We start from the raw sequence: 14,849 nt of genomic DNA, 5'->3' as shown, positions 1-14,849 counted from the left end.
TTCTAGTTCACTCTTTCTGACAAAATCCTTCTTAGATGGACAAAACCATGTGCACTGCAGGTGGTTACTTGTGCAGAGAGAAGGATTTTGTCAGAAAGAGTGAACTAGAATAAGGCCCACTATCAGGTACTTTTCTATATATTCTTTCAGGCTTAATAAAGTTTGCATCGCTATTCAGTGGCATACCAAGGATGATACCCAAACCTGCCCTTCTACATAATACTTATTCAGGGTGTCCTCCCGCTACATGTATTGCTCATCTCCTATCAATACTTTGCACAAATAGGAGACAGCAGCATACCATACTGAGGTCTAAGGGCACATCTCATCTCTTCTCTTTTACCAGCACACTAAGGGCCCTCTCATCACTGTCCTTTAGGATCTGCATTTTTCATTGGATTATTGCTACCCAGAATGCTTTCATTTAGAGACTCGGAATCAGACGCCCTATTTTCCTTCCACCCCACTATTATGACTGACCCAAGCTAACCCGCTCACTTGTAGAGACCACAGATTTTGACAATAAACTCTACAAGTAGCAGTCACCTGTGTCACATTAGTCTGCAGGGGTTGTTTTTCACTACTCTTTTACTACCTATAAACTTACTCCTTATTTTTTATTTCAGTAGTAATACATTGTTTATTTGTGTGCCATCAAAATGTTAATTCTACTTTGTAACCACCAGGTGATACTCACCTAGCAATACACTGGAGACATCCACTCCACTTATAATTTTGATACTATTTCAAAGCTAAGTTTTGTTACTGTGCATATATTTGTATCAATATTTGAAATTACTATCATAAACATTTTGCAGATTTCCAGAGTGAACTAATACATAAGAATATGTACTTTGAGGAAATTTCTCTCATTCATATTTCTGTATTATTCTTTTTCATGTTTGGGTAAGGGTATGTCTGTTTTTGTACGTATGGGATCACTTATTCCAATTTTTTTTGTATTAGAATTAATAGATGTTAAGTTTTAACAAATAACAAGTGTACCCCCCAAACAAAAGAGAGTACTTTCTTCTTTATATTGATTTATTTGACTCTCTGGGAAGCACCTCCACATACAGTATATGACCAGTGCTGAAGCATTTTTTTTTTTTTTAAATTATGTTTATTTAGGACAAGGCATGAGTAATACAACAAAGTAAATCTCCAGATATTCACATATGGACATGGTGGGGCCATCACAGATGAACCTTCACCAAGTCAGGGTATAATATTGGGTGAAACGCATTTAGCCACACTTGTCAAATAAAGCTAATTATACAATGTTGAAGGTAATCACATATCTCTCTCCGTGGCCTGAGCGTTTTCTTTGTGATATGTTACTCCAGAGTAGAAGTGGGTTTAAACATATCATGCTTTTATCCTAACTTTTTCCAATTTTTCAAACTGGTGTAACGTAAACATAACATTAAACAATATCTATCGGGGGTGGGGGGGAAGGAAAGACAGAGGGGAGAGGGGGGGGGGGTGAGTGTAGCCTGTTAGTCTCTTTTTTAACTCTTCATGGGGTTATCCTCAAAGAGGGGGTCATAGCTATAGTGCAGACTCAGGTAGTTCTAGGAGTTTGCAGATCTCTCTTTTCTGAGCTGTAGGGCGGCTGTTGATAAAGGGGGCCCAGGTCGAGCAAAACTTCTTGTGGGATGTAGGCGAGGAGTTTCTCAGGAGGTCATATTTATCGTAATATAGATATTTAAGGAGTAAGGTTTCCACCTCCGTCACTGTTGGTATGTGGGAGGCTATCCATGAATTGAGAATGACCTTTTTGGCCACTGTTACCAAGAGGGTGAGAATAGGCGTGAGTCTAATTGTGGGGGGTGGTACAGGTTGAGTATCCCGTATCCAAAATGCTCGGGACCAGGAGAATTTTGGATAACGGATTATTCCGTATTTCGGAATATTTTAATATTTCAATGATGTATTTTGAAGTATCTTGCATTTATGCTGTATAAACACATAATATACACACAAATATATTTTATTACCACATAAAATACACACAAACATATTTTAATTGTTCAAAAAACAAGGTTTCAAAACGTGAAACAAAATGTGTGTACTATCTCAGCACTGAATTTGAATGCCAAGCAATCATTGTCTTGCACATATATAGTGCCAGTTACATATCATGTCCCCAGTGATGCTGTTACATATGTCCCCAGTGAGTTTTTAGCAAAAAAAAATATTTTTTTCACTTTCTGGAATGTCCGTATTTCGGAATAATTCGGATAACGGATATTCGGATACGGGATACTCGACCTGTATCTGCCATGTTTCAAAATTGGCGAATAATAGGGGTAGGGGGTCAAGGGTTGCTTCAAAATGGAAATTACATCTTATATATGTTACTACCTTGTTCCAGAATCTCGTTATGTGCCTGCAGGACCAGAAATTGTGGATAAGTGAAGCCTTTGGGGAGCGACATTTCAGGCATGAACCATCCTCGTCTTCCACATAAAAGCTCCGTTGGTGTTGAGACACATATGCCCTGTGTACAAATTTTATATGGACCTCCTGGAGCACGGATGATTTCAGAATCTTCAGCGTTTGCTGATGGTGTGAGAATATCAGGCTTAAATCTGCTAATAAAATATTATCCTTCAACCATGACTCTATTATTTGTTTTTGGTATTTGGCTCCTGGAAGGGCCACAATAGGGTCGTATAATAATTTGGATTTAAACTTACCCTTTTGGAATTTGGCCACAGCTCCGGACACTAACAACATAGCAGGTTCAGCTTGTGGAAGTGGGGGGAGAGATCGGATGTAGTGACTGAGTTGTATAAGAGGGAATGTCGAGGAGTTTTGAAGATTGAATAAATTTTGTAACTCAGGGATTGTGTGCGGGTGCCCTCCTGGGTCAAACACTTGGGAGATGCTTTTTAACCCTTTTTGGAATAAGCGCTTAAAGCCTGTACAGTCCAGGCTGGGAGGGAACGCCGGGTTGCCCCATAGAGACATCCATGGTGTAATTAGTGGGGCGAAGCCGAGGGCTTTTGTGGTAGCCCACCAGGCAGAGTGGATATCGATAAAGAGTTTGTTTTGGGATATCTGCTTGGGTAGTTTGGTTTTTGGGATGTGTAGTAGAGCATTTGGGGAGAAGGGTGCAAAAAGGGCACAGTCTAGGTCATAGTCTGAGTAGGTTCCTGTTTCTGTTAGCCATCCCAGTGCGAATCTACATAGAAGGGATTTAGAATAGAGTTTGAGGTCTGGGATGTTTAGGCCTCCTAAATGTTTAGGAGTGTGTAGTTTGTGTAGGGCTATTTTGGCTCTTTTCCCATTCCACAAGAACTTTGTTATTTTAGTTGATCTTTTTAACATCGGTGTTAGAAATTTTCATAGGGATCATTTGAAGGACGTATAGGAGCCTCGGGATTATTATTGATTTGATAACCTCCGCTCTTCCCAGCAGAGACAGGGGTAAGTTTACCCATGTTTCCATGGTGTTTGACATCTGTGATATCAGGGGTTCAAAATTACAAGAGTATAATTTGTCCAACTTATCCGGAATTTGAATTCCTAAATATTTTATCTGTGTGGACTGATGTTTAATCTTGTATAGGTCTGAATCCTCTGGGAAGAGCGGGGGGGGGCCTTTCAACATTAGGAGTTCGGATTTTGTTATATTGATTTTGTAGCCTGAGAAGGAGCTAAAGTTTCGAATTAATTTGAGGGCTTCGGGTAGGGAGTGTTCAGGGGATGTGAGAAAGAGAAGCATGTCGTCAGCAAATAGTGAGACACGTAGGTCGACATTTCCTATTTGGATGCCTCCGAATGTGGGGGCTTGACGTAGCGCAGTGGCGAGGGGTTCAAGTGCCAAAGCAAAAAGTAGGGGTGATAGTGGGCATCCTTGTCTGGTTCCGCGTTGTATGGGGAAAGGGTCAGAGAGTAAACCATTGCACATTATTCGGGATGAGGATTTGGTGTAGAGGGCGCGAATTAAATTGATAAATTTGACAGGGATAGAATATTTGTTTAGTGTGTCGAATAGGTGTTCCCAGAGGACCATGTCGAACGCCTTCTCCACGTCCAGGGAAAGTATCGCCAGAGAGGCGCCCGACATGGATCCCCGGGCTTTGTATAGAGCCGATAATACCTTCCTGATATTTGTTGCCGGGTTACGGCCAGATATGAAGCCGGTCTGGTCTGGGTGTATCAGTGAAGGCATTAGGAGCTTCAGCCTTTCAGCTAGTATTTTGGTTAAAATTTTGTAATCAATATCCAGGAGGGATATGGGTCTATATGAACCCGGATCGGTCAGGTCACGACCTGTTTTCGGAAGGACTTTGATAGTGGCCAGGTTAAAATGAGGGGGGGCGGTGTTAGTAGTCATAATTTGGTTGAACACATCCTTCAGGATGGGGGATATTTTCGGGGATAATAATTTGTAGTAATCTGGGGTGTATCCATCTGGGCCAGGCGCTTTTCCCGAATGTAATCCTGCTATGGCTTTTTGTACTTCCTCTAAAGTGACCGGGGTGGACAAGGTATCAGCCTCAAGAGGAGTTAAGTGTGGGATATGGAGACCTTCCCAGAAACTTTTGGCTTGATCAGAGTCTGGATGTGGGGCCGCGTACAGAGTGGAGTAGAATGTGGTTAGGGTTTGGGCAATTTGTTTGTTAGAGATAGTCATGGTCCCATCAGGACGTTTTAATGGGTGTATTACCAATGGAGCTTGGTGACCTTTTAAAAGGTTGGAAAGAAGCTTACTCGATTTGTTGCCATATTTATAAAAGCGGGCGTTGGAGGCAAAGGTATATAGGGATTCTGATTTTATAAATAGGGCTTCAAAGGTTGATTTAGCTTTTTGATATTCCGTTTTATTGCCTGGTGATGGTGTGTTCTTATATGTAACATATGCAAGAGATAGTTCTGATTGGGCTTTAGCAAATTCCTGGGCTATGGTTTTCTTTTGAAAGGATGTATGTGATATGATTGCCCCTCTCACTGTGGCCTTAGAGGCTTGCCAGAACAAAGCCGGATTGGCTGCTGCAGTGGGTTGGTTGTGAGAGGAGAAATCATCCCAGGCGTTATGCACTACTTCTTTTAGAGAGGAAGACACCATAAGATGGGACGGACATCTCCAGGTTATGACCTCTCTCTTTTCCGGGGTTAGGCGTAGTTTGAGCCAAATGACTGCATGGTCGGAGAGGGCTATGGGTTCTATAAATGAAGTAATTACTGTCGGGAAAATGGAGGTGGAGAGGAGGATGTAATCTATACGTGATAGGGTTCCAGCAGAGGCGGAGAGGCATGTGAAGTCTTTTTCTGTAGGGTGAAACACCCTCCAGATGTCCATCAACTGCAAGCTCTCGGCCAGTGCTGGGACTCCTAGTTTAGGTACAGGTCTGTGGGTTGGGATTTGTTTGTCTAGGTCAGGGTCAGATATAAGGTTTAGGTCGCCGCAGAAAATAATTGGTAAGTGTATGTATGGGGTCAGAATCTTGATTATATTTAGGAGGAACTGTTTGGAGTAGGCGTTGGGGGCGTAAATATTAAATATGTGGCATTGGGATTGGGCCATGGTAATGCGACAAAGAGTGTATCTACCTTCTGGGTCTGTAAGTAGGGTTTCGGCTGTGATCGGCAGTTGTTTTTTCGCTAGGATGACCACTCCTCTGGATTTGGAGTTGTATGAAGCTGAGGAGAGAACCTGCCAGTTGAGCATCCGGAGCTTGGCCGTTTCGGGTTGTGTAAGGTGGGTTTCCTGCAGGCACATAACATCGACACGGATTTTGTTAAGGTACATTAGTATTCTTTTCCTCTTCTGAGGAGAGTTGATCCCACCCACATTCCAGCTACCCACTGTCAAAGTAGACATTTGTGGGGGCCGGGTGTGGGTGGGGTCAAGCCTAACATAGGTATCACATTTTTAGTCAAACAAGCAATCAAATTGGAGACAGTATGACTACACCATAGCTGGGGGGAGGGGTGGAGCAAGGGGAGGAAAAAAGGGGGGAAGGGAGAACTTATGAAATAGACTTCCATAGGAGGTATCTGAGCATCCTCTTCTTGCATCAGGAGGCTCAGGTTCACGATAGATGGGCATTAAGGCAGCGCCCCCACCAAGGCACTACCTCCACGCTAAACAACTTAAAAATAAACATTAGCTAGCTCTAACAATTATTCATTCTCATGAACATTTTCAAATTTGTCATAAACTTTTCGCCCGCCACAGGCGTGTGTATCAGGGGGGGGGGGGGGGTAGGGGGGGGGGAGAAGGGGGGGAGAGGAGGGGGTTGGGGATGGAGAGGTGGCGTGTTTAGAATATGGCAGCAGGGTGGGGATATGAGCCGGAGAGGGAGAGTCTCAGAATGTCCCATGAAAATGTAGGTTCATATGTCCCTGGAGGACTCTCTTGGTAGCTGGGTATTTGCCTTTAGTGTCGATCTCTGGAGTGGGATCCTTCTGGGATTTCGAGTCAGCCTGGCCACCTTGGTAATGGAGCATGGGGGTAGGTGGTAATGGGGTGGGTGGTTGGGGGGAGGGGTATGAGTATGAGGGTTAGCTTAGGCATGTCTTCTCGGTAGTATGTCTCGCTACTCGCCTTATTGCTAACACTCTGTAATCAAGGGGGGGGAGGTAGGGGGGTGGAAGGTTAAGGATTGGTGAGGGGTGGTACGAAAGGCATATGGATCTAGGAGATCCCGGGTTGTAAGGGGGGGTAGATGAGGGAGGAGGAAATGGTTGGGTGAAGGAGTTCTTTCTTTTGCAGATTAGTGTAGCTTATAAGAGGGTTATCTCAGCTGATTCAATCACGAGTTTTCATCAGCCCAGGTATGGTGTGGTCTGGATTCTTCTTCCTGGTCTGTAAGGAAAGCCTCAGCGTCCAAATGAGATGTGAAGTCCTTATATGAGTTATCTTTAAATATGCGAAGTCTCGCCGGATACAGCATGGCGAATTTTATTCCATCTCTAATTAGTTTTGCACATGTGGGGGCGAAGTCTCTGCGTGCCTTGGACAATTCGGCCGAAAAGTCCTGAAAGATCAGGATTTTATGATTCTGCCAAGAAATGTCCCTTTGTTTTCTTGATGCCGTCCATATTAGTTCCTTATGCAGGAAATTCAAAGGTTTAAATATGACTGCCCGCGGTTTGGCGCCATCTTGTGGTCTAAGCGAGCCTAATCTGTGGGCTCTTTCTATTATGAGATCCTCACATCTATCAGCGATTTTTAAAAGATCAGGAAGTGTCACTCTTATGAAGTCAAAGAGTTCCTGACCGTGTAATGATTCAGGTAGGCCTATGATGCGCAAGTTGCACCTACGCGAGCGGTTCTCCAAATCTTGGACTTTATTGTGTAGATAGGCTATTTCTTTCTGGGATTACCTTGCTGCATCTTTCAGCTCCGCTATATCATTAAAGTTCTCTGCAGCAGTCTGTTCTGTCACTTGTATTCTGTGCTGTAATTGTGTGATCTGCCCACTGATATCTGCTGTGACTTCTTTTAGTAAGGGGCCTATGGCAGCCCTTATGGCAGCCACCATATCCCCATATGTCACTGGGGCTGTTAGCGGGGGCAGCGGGGTGTCAGGTGCGCTGTACTCACTGTCCTGGTTAGGTTTGTCAGCGATCGGTGAGCCTGGATTGCTCCCACTTGTAGTCTCCTTCTGTTTGGAGAGCGGGGAGGCTGGGGGAGCCGTCCGAGTCCCGGCGTCCGGCGCCATCTTGGATCCCGGGAGCGGCCTTTCCCTGTCCCTCCTCGGCCGATTTGCGGTGCTGGGCATCGGGGTAAGGTGGCGTTTCATACGCCTGGATGTTCAGGGAGGTAGTGGAGGGTGGCGGGCGGCTTTTTTTCCGGGTCAGAGCCGCGATAATTGCGGCGTGGTGTGCCCGGGCGGAGGAGCTCCTGTCTCCCACTACCACTGCATGTGGGGGCGGAACCGGAAGTCCAGTGCTGAAGCATTTAATCATAAGCAGAGCTTGTGCCCAGGTATATATTTAAGTACACCCATCAATCTAATGAACACCCAGTCTACAGTTATTGGTTTTATGAACAATGTGGGACAAACATTCATATACTACAAACAGTGAGGGTTATTCTGGTTCACTCGCAAAGGCACAATCACTCTCTAATAGACAATACCATATGCACTGCAGGTGGGGCTGATGTAACATGTGCAGAGAGAGTGCCGAGCATAGATACGCGGGACACTGGTACAGTGTCCATATAGATGTACATCGACAAATACACCAAAAACATGAAAAAACTCGTCGGCCATTTTCATTTTGACTAATGTCTGTGTCAACCTTTTTGTCCTTGTTGACATTTTTAAGGTGTTGACCTATGGCCTGTCGACCAATAGTGGTCGACCTATTGAGTGTGAACATAAATTAGGTCAACCCTATGACCCACACCCCCCTCTAGCGCCACCACCAATGTACATTTTCTATTTACTACATACCTGAGACACCCTAGGGGTATTATCTTGGTGCGCTATATTCAACATTGATTAAGACATTGGCAATCTGATCATATATACACCTTTAGACAAGTTCTATTTTGGATTTATTATGAGCATGCAGCATTCCTGGCTCATTGAATGTGTATTACAAATAGTGTCATTTTCATTGCCTGCATCATTATGTTGGTTTTGTTTCCCAATTATATTATTTATGTCAGCTACGGGATGCGGTTAATTTCCCGGCGGTCGGGATCCCGGCGGTCGGAATCCCGACACCGGAATCCCGACCGCGGAAATCCCGAAACTTTCTCCCTCCGTGGGTGTCCACGACACCCATAGAGGGAGAATATAATAGCGTGCCGAGCGTAGCGAGGCACCGGGCCCGCTGCGTGGCGAGGATTGTCGGGATTTCGGCGGTCGGGATTCCGGTGTCGGGATTCTGAACGCCGGGATCCCGACCGCCGGGAAATCGTATCGGACCCGTCAGCTACATCTACTTTCTAAATGTCAAACCATAACAATAAGAAGTTTATTTTAAAAAATTTGTAAATTAGATGAGATGACCGTTGACCCTGGTTGTTAGGTCATCTTCAGCAACTGAACTTCATTTTAACTGGTCTTTTATAAGAAAATAAAATAATCCTTTCAGCCTTTCAAACTATGAGGGCTTTGGCCTCCAAATCCATTTTACATAACAGGCGTTAATTTGGCATTTTCTAGATGAAGAACAAACAATTATTACTGTTCACTTGTCATATCTCCTTGATGTTTGTTGTGATTGGGGAACAGATGCCAAACGCATGAAGGGATTGGACAATAAAACTTGCTGATAAACAAAGCTGATTTTGCTGATATTAAAGTCTTAACATCCTCATCGGCCTAATTGTAATTGCAGAAAAAAATGATTGTACAATTTATGTATTACCGTTCTCCTACACATAATTGCAGCAATTATCTGCTTAAATACACACTTGATTGCATTTCATTTCTTTGGATTACTTTGTATTTTGCTTGTTACCTTTATTTTCATTGATATTATAATAAAAGTCAAGTTTTATCCTAACCAACATTGCTACACGTGTTCCCCAAATGGAGTCCATTCTGTATCCTTTGCCTCATGAGAGTATATTTACTAAAGGTTGAATTTCATCAATTAATATTATTATCAATTTTAAGTGATACAAATCAATCAAAATCGATATCATGTTTTCAGGGCTAAAACACACATTTACTACATTTAAAAATGTAATATTAAAAAAATAATTTGTTACTAAATGTGTGCTTTAGCATCTGATACACAAGATTACCGCAGCTTTCAATGTAATTACGAAATGGAAACTATATGATTTAAATATTCCATGAATCCAAACTCCCCTCTGACTAAATGGTTGCTTTGGTCTACCTACTATGAGGCCCATTTAGTGTCATACCCCTCCTGACCTGTTTGAGACTGTTTTTCCTATTATCATGTATTTTATTCTCTGTTGGCAGAGCAACGGGACTTTGACCTATGGCTTAGCCACTATTAATTAAATCTCTGCTAACTTAGAAATTTCTCTAATGTGCATGCTCTTCTTCTTTTTTTTTGTTCCAATTTATGTTAAACTACTCTATAGTTTTTGACTATGCAAGACTATGATGAAGTTTTCCATACCCCCACCCTACGTCCCTTTAGACTGTTCTTCTATCCGCTCTTTACCCTTTGTCTTTTTTTCCTTTTCACTCTTCCGTCTCTCTCGTTTTGTTTACTTCACCAATGATGTACAGATGGAGCGGGTCACTTCTTTGCAGGGGATGGCGATGGCGATGCCAGCCGCCATCCCCCGCCACCCGCCATCTGTATCTGCGCAAGGGGACGCGCGCGCACGAGATGCACGTGCGTCCCCTTCTGACGGCTTCCCCCGGGTCCCCGCCAGCTTGTCGGCGGTCACCCGGGGTCCCCACTGACTCCCCGCACCCCCCCTAACCCTGTCCGTCTCCCTGAATCAGAGACGGACAGGTCCCCGTTGCCCCGCCGCACGGAAACTGAGATGCGCGTGTCAGATGGAGAGCCAGGCTGCTGGCGGATCGCCAGCGGTCATGTTCTGGTGATTCGCCAGCAAAAGGGAGCCCGGCTCCATCTGTATGTGCTTTATGTTAAATGCAGAATTGATCTCCCATGTATTAATGTTTTTATGTATTTACAACTCTCTGCATGTGTTCTACTGTAAAATGTACCTAATAAAAATACCTAAGATAAAAAGAAATGATAAAAATCTTTTTTTTATTTTTATTAAATATACCCTCTGATATGATAACATACATTAATGCAGGGGTTAACGTGATGGGGTATGGGGTGGAACTTCTAATGGTGAGGTGGAATATTTTAACCTCTACATTGGTCCTGCGCAGCAGAGCCAGATTAAGGTCTAAATGGGCCTGGATCTGAAAATGATCAAGGGCCTATTATGCGCAATAATAGCGGTTGTGGCCAGCACCTAATAATGCGGGTGGCGTGACCAGTGTTCTGTTTGGGTGGTCTGCTCATGGGTGTGTCTGTATTTGTGTAAATACTTTCAACTAATTATACATGCCTGTAAAAGGCAGGGGGCTGGCATAGGAAAAATGCCCTCCAAAGGTGCACCCGCAGGATGCCGATGGTCTAAGATACTTGCATGGTGAGGCGGCACTCCAGTCATAAAAAAAATACTGAAAGCCCAAACTTGGTTGACAACATTCCTGCACCTTTTTGTGGTCACCTAAGTTTACCACACCATATACCCCTTTTACAAATCATGCAACACAATAGTAACCCCCTTATACTTTACTTGCCTCTTACACATTATGCCACATGGAATGAGCCAAAATTCACACCGATTGAGCAAAAATTCACACTAGGGCACACAGATTCAGTCGAAATTCATGTTATGCCACACAGATTAAGGCAAAATTCACATTTTGCCACATGGATTGAGCCAAAATACACACTATAGAATGCATGTCAAAACAGTGGCCCTCCAGCTGTTGTGAAACTACACATCCCAGCATGCCTTGACATAGTTTTAGCATTCCCTAATAGCAAAACTGTGGCAATGCATGATGGGACTTGTAGTTTCACAACAGCTGGAGGGCCATAGTTTGGACATGCCTGCACCATACCAAACAGATTGAGCAAAAATGCACAATATGCTTCATTAATAGGGGCATTGCGTGCCTAAGGCACGCATTAAAAATTTACACCATAAAGTCTTCCTGAACTCACCAGACATCAGAACAAACTACTCCGTCACATTGCCTCGGCTATGACTTGCCAGGTGGCAGCCGACTGGAAAAAGCCCACTCCAGCCCCCATGCAGGCCATAATTTCTCGTATATGGTACATATACAAAATGGATTATATGATAGCGGTTTTACGCCACTCTCTCAAAACCTTTCACAAGATCTGGTCACCATGGCTAGACTCGCAGAACTCCCCCCTCCATTTGACTTTTAATAGTGGAGGCCCCTCCTCCCCCCTACCCTTTCCCCAAGTTCCTCTCCCCCCTCCCCCACCTCTAGTTACCTCTAACTCTTTTCCTTCTCCTCATCTTTCTTTCCTTCTTCCCCCCTTCTTTCCCTGCCTTCATATAATAAACTCTGGTCTTTCTTCCTCAATAGGCTTCCCCCTCGGGCAGTCTGCCACCCTGCCCGGAAGGGGTTCTCCTCTCTCTCTACCTCATATCTCTTTCTAATTGAAAATGTCTGGAGCCTATTTGTACTGTAACAAGATCTGGTTCTCCTCTTTTTTCCGTTTTATTTCTGCCTCATGTTGTTGTATATGAACCAACATGTATGTCTAAATGTTCCAACCAATAAAGAGTGTTTAAAAAAAAAAATTACACCATAATGCCCATTACATTTTAAGCAACACACCATAATCTCCATTACATATTATGCCAAACACCATAATGCCTATTAAAAATGATGCTACATAAGTGTTGCTTATCTACATGTTCATTGCCAGTGGTTCCATGCTCATTGCCAGGGGTTCCATGCTCGTTGCCATGTGTGATTACATGCTCATTGCCAAGGGGTAACATACTCGCGGTTACTGGGTACAGCCGCCGCCGGGCAGAAATGACAGCCATTGACAGCCAGGCAGAGAGCAGGGGGCTGCCCGGCTGTATTCAGAGCACTGCATGTCCCAGCTATTTGAAATAACACCCCTTTTACACCAGAAAATGCATGGACTTACCCGGAATATGGTCCCAGGATCATGTAGGGACATTCCTAGACTGGCCACTTTTACACCGGCCTAGTCCCTGCCTTTTCTTGTGTGAGGGGGAGAGAAAACCACCATCAACCCCCTTTAAACTACCAGCTATATCTATACATGTGTCCTCAAATAACATGAACAGCCATGAAATTAAATAAAAAAAAAAAAAATTGGTTTACGCACAATATCTCTAGAACCAATGAACCCATATGGACCAGGTATCAGATTGAAGGCCCAGCTATTTGGGTTTGACTGAGATCAACCTAGAGCTTCTATGATGCCAGAGGGGAAACTGGCAGCCGTTGGAACCGGGTGGAGGTCAGAATTAGCGGGTCCCATGTTATGCTATGGGGAAAACGTTCCTGGTTTGCCTGGAGGTATCCCCGGTTTCCAGGGGGCTATTGATGCAGGGCTGGGCTCGTTGGAAAGCCCTGGCCCTCAACTACAAAATGTGCCTATTTGGAGAGTGGGCCTGGAGCTGTAGCTCCATCAGGCCCATTGTTAATCCGGCCCTGCTGCGCAGTAATTCTCACATAGAAGTATTCTAGTTTGCAGGGGGGCGCCAGAAACCCTATCTCTGGCACTGTCTCTGCCTATTGGGGGAGGGGAGGGGGGGTTAATTTTGGTGGTATAGAGAAATAGTTTTATATTACATTAATGCATGACCACTTTTAGCCCTGCATTAATGTAATATAAAACTATTATCCAAGAAAAAGTTTAGGAAAAGTCAATGTTGGAAATGCAAAACCATATTGCACTACAGGTGGGGCAATTGTAACATGTGCAGAGAATTTTAGATTTAGGTGAGGTGGGTTCAAACTGCAGTATAAATTACAGTGTACTGTACTTTGCACAGAAAATACATAACCCACTCAAATTTAAATCTATCTTCACATTTGCCCCACCTATAGTATATTTAATAAAAAGTATATTTTTATCATTTCTAATCGATGAAACAATCTCAGTTGATTTTGTGGTACTTGTTTCCTAGCACGGCCACAATCGGGATCGGTCGCGGCTCTTATTTAGTGCACTTTAAGGGCCGCGATCACCCCCGACGGACGCGATTCTCTTGATTTTTGCTAATCCTGTGTATCGTGTACCATGCTTCAATTACCGCGACACGACCGACGCGATAATTGAAGATTTTCCTGAAATCGGGTGGATTACCAGATATCGGTCCCATCGGGAACACTAAATGACAGGATTTATTGTCCCCGACGCGACCGACGCGATAATTGAAGCATTCACCGATATCGGGGGTTTTAACATATATCGGTCCCATCGTGAGCACTAAATGTCAGTATTCAATGCCCCCGACGCGACCGACGCGATTTTTTTATCAAAAGCAGCCATTTTATGGTTGTACATGGCTGCTTACAAAACAACCCCACATTTACACCCACATGTACAAGTTGCACCCTATTTTTAATGCGGGGTACACACCAGGGTCGTCAGTGTCTGGTCCAACGCGCTCACGATGACGCGGGAGGGCACGACCCGCTCACGATGTGCACCGTGAGCGGGTCCGATCCGCTCAATAACGACCGACCGACCCGCGGGACCGCGCATCGGATCGGAATCGTTCCACACCAGGTCAGAAAAGGGCCCAATCAACACACAATCTACATCCAATTGATCGGAATTGGATCTAGATTGTGCTGATCGGGCCCTAGTCGTCCTGGTGTGTACCCAGCATTACTCCACCTCAACTATCGGTCCCATCGGGAGCACTGAATGTCACTATTCAATGCCCCTGACATGAGCTACGACATTTTTTTTATCAAAAGCAGCCATTTTATGGTTTTACATGGCTGCTTCCAATTGAACCCCACATTTACACCCACAATTACAGTTTACACCCAATTTATAACTAAACCTGAACTATCGCTCCCATCGGGAGCACTGAATGTCTGTATTCAATACCCCTGACGCGAGCGATTAAATGTGTTTTATTGCAAACACCCATTTACAATTTACACACTATTTCAAACTACACCTGAACTATCGTTCCCATCGGGAGCACTGAATGTCATTATTCAATGGCCCTGATGCGAGCGACGCAAATTTAAACACACATTTACACCCGAAATAATAAATAACACGACACATGATAATATATTTCAACACTTTTATTGAAAAGTTATTTTTTTTACCTTTCTTTTTTTTAAACGTATTTCAAAATTTATTATTTT

At 43.9% G+C, this 14,849-nt stretch overlaps 1 protein-coding gene across 3 annotated transcripts in view; it reads right to left on the bottom strand.

The window, feature by feature from the left end:
* AOAH (acyloxyacyl hydrolase) overlaps nt 1-14,849 on the bottom strand; it is a 171,661-nt gene that overhangs the window by 19,673 nt on the left and 137,139 nt on the right. The window lies entirely within an intron of this gene.

The sequence above is a fragment of the Crinia signifera genome, chromosome 5, assembly GCF_055691185.1.
Source record: "Crinia signifera chromosome 5, ASM5569118v1, whole genome shotgun sequence".
Classification (NCBI taxonomy): domain Eukaryota; kingdom Metazoa; phylum Chordata; class Amphibia; order Anura; family Myobatrachidae; genus Crinia; species Crinia signifera.
This window is presented reverse-complemented; position numbering and strand designations above follow the sequence as displayed.